Genomic DNA, 6243 nt, shown 5'->3' with positions numbered 1-6243 from the left:
CACCCTGATTCCCACGGTATTCCCACTGTCCAGCGTGATCGCTCCTCCCCAGATGCAGCTGCTAGCGTGCAGGACCCAGCTGTGCCTGAAATGCCAGGGCATTCTGAGCCTGCTAATCACCTGGCCATATCCCATCCCCACACGGGGTGGCCCAGTGAGCTAAGTGAAAGACAGAGTGAGGAGATAATAGAGAGGAAGCTCGAGATGATGCCTGGCTCCGCTCTGGAGCGTAATATTTGCCAGCTGCTTTTGAATGTTCTCTGTAAATACAACACAGCGTGAAGTAGGGGGACGGGGCCCTTTTCAACCCTACCAAGCATCTACCATGCCCCTATGGGGCCTTCTGTCTTCCAGGTGCTTTGCAAACTTTCATTAACCTGCTCTGTATCTGTGGGTATTGTTACTGAGTGATCTGTACTGGGGGAGTTTCCAGGGGCCCACAGGCCAGGCCCAGGAGCCTGTCACGCTACAACCCCAGAACAAGAAGACCGTTCCTGTCCCAGAGCGCTCACAGGCTAACAGTTTTTGCCCCAAGGAGCTCGCAGCCTAAGCATGTCTGCTGTGCCTAGGAAATGAGTGCCCTCTGATCTTCACTGGCACAGACTTGGTCACTGCGTGCGCTCACAACAAGGGCACAGTCCAGCACCTGTTAAGTTCGTGGGAATCTTTCCATCCCCATCAGCGGATCAAGCTCCAAGACAGGCTCTTTCTGACTCACGTGAGCTGTCCCTGCTGTAGTATTATCTCCATTTTATTGAGGGGGGAAACAGAGGCACAGGGAAACGAGGTAGAGGGCTGCTCTAGCCTCATTTTCAAGCCTAGCCCGAGCCCACCTGATCCTGAGTGGGTTGAGTCGTTTTCAGACCCAGCCGGAACCTGAGTCTGCACCACCTGTGCTGGGGACTTCCCACTCCCCATGCCGGGATCCGTCTCTGGCGCACCCCTGCCCGTTCCTGCGGCCGCCACCTCGCTGCACTGAGCGTGTGGCGAAGCAAGAGACGTTGCAACTCCTCAGCACGCAGCAAAGGGAGGTGGCAGCGGCCAGCAGGAGTGGGGCAAGCTGCAGCCGCGCCAGGCAGGAGGTGGTGATGAGAGGCACGGGTTGTTTTCTGACCCAGCCTACACCCAGCACCTGTAGGCGGCTCCTGTCTGGGTTGAGTCGGCTTGCGAGGGTATAAGGGGAAGTAACTTGCCCAAGGCCATGTGGTCGGTTAGCATCCGAGCTGGGATTAGAACTATGGTCTTCCTGGCTCCAGGGTCCCCGGCGTTGCCCTCTCCAGAGGAGGCCTGCTGCCAGCTGGCGAGAGCCTGATGGGCAGAACATTTAGGGTCACCTAAGGCCTGAGCAGAAGCCCACTGAACTGCACCTATGATCTTCAGTGGGCGGGTGCTCCTTGTACCCTCTGGGTTTGATCTCTGTCTCCCTGTGTAGCTGAGCTGTGTGCATGGTCGGGCGGGGAGATGTGCTGTGTGGGTCTGGCACACGCCATGGGAATGCTTCCCAGTAACATACCTGCTGGACCCCTTGTCCGGTGCCCCCTCTCCGCTCGGAGAGGCAGCTCCTGCCGGAAATACCGAGGTCACTTCAGTCTTCACTGGCGCGAAGCTTGTTGGGTGCCTGGAGCAGGAGCTCCCCGTGGAGACGCAGCACTTCAGTGACACCATCGGCCTCATGCTGGAACCGCTCTCTGGGCAGCTGGGACACCATTTTCAGGTGTGGTGAGGGGCGGGCCAGGCCTGTGGGGGAGCGAGGAAGACCCAGGATAACATTGCTAGTGTCCCCCCCACTTCCTGGGCCCTTCCGTTGACCCCACCCGCAGGGACCCTCGCCTGGGGGTCTCAGCTAAGCCCTGCTCAGAGGGGATTGGCTGTCTCAGCTGTGACTGGTTCAGGCGCCCGGACCCCCAGTCTGAGCATTCTGCTTTGGTGTAGCCGTTCCTCTTGGACTGCGACACTCCTCTGAGCACAGTGCACAGGGAAGATGGTGTGTGAGAGAGACAGACATTTTGGGGATCAACCCAGACCAGTGAAGAGCTATATCACCGCCTGTCCTGCCACTCTGGTACCTTCACTGCAGAGCTGCTGTGTCTCACAGCCCTGCTACCAAGCATGCAGCTTCCACCGCCTGTTACTTTTTGCAGAAGGACCCTGACGCCCTCCTGGTCCCGAATTTCCCCAGCCCATCTGCCTGCAACGTCCAGCCCTCTCCCTGAACACACACAAGTTAAGTTCGTTGCTCCTTTAAAGGGTCAACTTACTGCAGCTCATTAGTAGAACTGGGGTTTGCCCCACACGCTTATTTCAATCACAGCATTAACTTGGTTTACAGTGTATTAAAGGAAGAGACCTAGAGTTACATGATACCCGTGAAGACAGGAGGGAGACAAGCAAAGAAAAGTAGAAATTCCCTTTTACAACTAAAACTTCAGCAAGTCACAATCTTTGCCCAAGCAGGTTTCTGTCCCCAGGGACCTCAACCCCCTTGGCTGAAGGGCCCAACGTTGTGAGATTTCAAGAGCTCTGGGCCCTGGAATCCCCCAAGTGATGGCCAACGACAAGGGTCTCTCCCCTTCTTTTTTATAGCCCAGTAAATGTTTGAGGTGTATTCTTTGACCCATAAGCCCAACCCACATGTGTTTCTTCTTTGGGGGTGGAGACACCACAGTGTCTTCCCAAGGTCCATTGACCCTGCTTCCATAGAGGCCTCCAAGGGTCCTGTGCTGAATCACCCCACTCAACATCAGGGGGTGTCTGATGGAGACCTGCCATGTACCCTGTGCTCCCTCCTCCCTCACACGAACCCAGCAGAGAAGCAGCCGTCCAGGTCCGTACACAGCCGCTGGGTCTGTGGGCAGCGGTGCAGCCTGGTTGTGCCTAACAGCGGGGTCCTGCGTTGCTGGACCTGGATATCAGCGCCTGCCTGGGGGCCTGGCTGTCTGCACAACGGATTCTCCTGCACCACCCCGGCTGGCAGGATGCAGACTTTGCTCTGGGCCCGGGAAGAGAGCGCCGGGGACGCTGTCAGGGGGAAGCTGACCAGCTCCCTGCAGTGGAGAGGTGCCCGACTGGCACTCGTTACCAGTCCAGCCCGCCCGACGCCCTTGTGATCTGCAGGGTGCTGCACGCCCAGGCCCCTGAGCACATGCACCGAGATCTCTCTACAATCGGCATCGTCCTGGCTAATGTGATGGAGACGGGCTCTGCCTGGAGCTCTCCCCCTGCAATCCCAAGATGTAGCCGCATCCTGATGGCTGCCCAGTGCCCGACCTCGTCGCATTCAGCCGCTCAGAGCCCGGCTGTCGCTGTGTTAACAACAGGCCAAGCCTTGCCTTTTCGACCTGCCCTCTGCCCAGCTGTGCAGGGTCAAGGGGCCAAATGCAGGTAACTGTTTACATCAACATAGCGACCGCCAGGGGAAGCGGCCCTGTGTCTTTGGAGTCGGTCTCAGGATTTCCTTACGAGCGGTGGACGGGTCAGGAGTGGCTCACTCAGAGCGCCTGTAAAGAAAGAGCCCTGGGGTGAGGAAAGCTTGGTTGCATCCTGGCTCGGGGGGTGACAGCTCCGGTTGCAAGCGCTGTGGGGCAGGGACCCGGCTGGGGTGTCTGTGCAGTGCTCGCCCCCACGGGCAGGCTGGCTGAGCCTCTCAGGGGGCTTGAGAGGCAGGGCCCGCGGGGATGCTGCTGCCCAGCTGTCTCCACGCAGAGCCAAGTCCTTGCAGTGGCTGCTTTCCTCTCAACCTCCCCCCTCCCAGGTGGGCCCCTCCCATGCTGGAGCCCCCAGGTGTGTCTGCACAACACGAGCAGCTCCGATGTTCACGCCACAGGCTTTAAACATGGCTACTCGTTTGCACGTTGGCGACGCCTTTCAGCCGAGGGCTGGACACACGGTAAGCCTCACCCAGCCCTAGGAGGCAGGTTGCTGTGATTACACCCATTTCGCAGCTGGGGAAACAGAGGCACAGAGCAGCACTGTGGCTTGCCCAAGATCATACACGCCTGGGGCAGAGTTAAGTTAAGGACAGAACTGTCGCATCCCACTGCCCTGTGCCCTGCTCTCATCACCAGACAACTCTGGTTAACGTGTGTCCGGCTGCTCTGTATTCGGGGTCAGCGCGAGAGCTGCCTGGCTCCTGGGAGGCCTAGGCAGCTTGCTGCAGAGGGAGAGTGGAGCTGTCCCTCCTGCCAGCATAGGAATCATGGGGTGCAACCCTCCAGCTGCAGTCTGAGAATTTACCACTTACCCCGCCAGATAGTTCAGTGACAGGCAGCCGCTCCAGCTGCCCCTGGCTCCTGCCAAGTTCACGTCCAACATTTAAGCACAGATTTTTTTAAATCTAAAAGCCCCCCCGCCCACAATGGGGAATGTCTCTCACCCTCCTTTTGTTCCGCACCCCCCCCCCCCCAGGATGGCTCCTGGTTCTGATCAGCATGTTAAGAAAAGTCACCTCTTCTAGGAACCTTTTTCGTGTGAATGAGACGGATCAATTCCCTGCCCTCCTAGATCACGGGATTCCCTGGCTGGCCATAAAGAATATTCCCAAGGGGGCTGTGGAGGTTTGAACAGCAAAACTTAAAGCACCTGGTTTCCAAGAGAGAGAACCAGCTTCAAGCTACAGGTACTTGGGCAGGGGAGGGACAAGCGGAGTAGCAGGGGGTTAAATTCTGCTCTCTGCTCTGCAGCAGGAGACAAGAGGATGGCAGAGCAGGATTTGGTCCTGTTTTTTATTGCGGTGGAAATTCCTTTCTCTGGTGGCTCACACACCGTCCAGCTTCTCGTGCTGAGCATCTGAGCTAAAACCGGGTCTGTGGTCTGTGCAAACCCAGGTGCCGAGTCTTTTAATTGCATCAAGGGCACTGAATGTCAGTGCGGAATGGGAAATAGGTCAGCGCTGCACCAGAGAATCTCTCTGTTCAAACAGGCTTTGGGACACTGTCACGTGCTCTGCCCAGAGAAGTGAGGAAGATGAAGGTTCACTGGGACAAGAATCAGAGGACAAAAAATTGGGATCAAGGGTCTTAACACCTGCCCCCTCCCCATAGACTTCACTGGCTGCCCCGCTGTTCCGTCAAAGGGGAGACGTAAGTTCTCTTTAACGACAGGCAGAACCATCCCAGGAGAGGGATGAGAACATAACGCTCAGATTTGCTGAGAGGGCTGGAGAGATGAGCAAATGGTTGCGAATAACTGAAATAATCCAATTTGATCACAGACTAGAGAGTCCCTCAAGTCAAGTCCCACGCAACCTGGCTAGGGCCTAATCCCAGGGACCAGGAAGCCCAGGCTGGAGTAGTACCAACCAGCAGGGACAAGCATGGATTAATGTTTACAGAGGGGTTGTTCATTGGGATACCATGGGGAGCTGGTCTTGGGCTGGAGTAACGCGCCCCGCCCCATCCCCCAAGGGATGGCTTGGCTCACAGGGACTGGAGAGTGCTGAGAAAAGCTGTGGTAGGGGGCAGTCCTCAGAGGGAAGACAATAGCCGTTAACCACATGAAGCCTGGAGCACCAGCTGCACCAGGGGGCGTTCACTGTGGTCTATACAGGGATGTTTACAAGGAGGGGAGGAGAACCGGTTCTGATCGGTGAGCAAGCAGAAAAGGGGGTGACGCTGGAAAAGGGACAGGCCAAGCCCCTTTTGAATATGATCAACAGGGAAATGGAACCAATGGCAGGACCTGGAAGAACCCAAAGCACTAGAACCCCCATGGCCCAGGCGGCTCGAAGCTACTGGAGCTGGACCAAGTCGAGCTCTGAGTAGCTGGGGGTGGGGGCTGTCAGTAAAGCGACGCTCCCAGCTCAAGAGGAACGGTAGTGCTATCCCGGGGGAGCTGACCCCATAGCAAGCAGCTGGAGTTCACCCTCAGGAGAGCCCAGGACACGAGAGCTGGGATTCTCCCCGCGCCCTGGCCTTGCTCACTGGCACTGAGCGGGGCCTGGCTTCCTGCGGCCGTTCTGCTCCGTGGGACAGTCCCACCCTCACTTCAGCTCTAGCATTGCTGCTGACAGCATCGCAGATCCAGGCAGGGCTAGCAGCAGGGCCACTGTCCCTGCTCAGAGGAGCCAGTCTAGGCTGGCCTCGGGGCAGAGCCCGAAGCATGGGGAAGACCCTGCGTAGCCCTTATGTAGATGGCTGCAGTCAAGCGGCATCTGGCTACTCCTGGGTCCTGCCTTCAAGGCCAAGAGAGGGATTTTGCCTGCCCAGGACTAACCAGGCGATACATTGACAATCTGCCAAGAGACCC

Source organism: Lepidochelys kempii, chromosome 11, assembly GCF_965140265.1.
Source record: "Lepidochelys kempii isolate rLepKem1 chromosome 11, rLepKem1.hap2, whole genome shotgun sequence".
In the NCBI taxonomy this organism is placed as follows: Eukaryota; Metazoa; Chordata; order Testudines; family Cheloniidae; genus Lepidochelys; species Lepidochelys kempii.
Note: the sequence above shows the minus strand (reverse complement) of the source record.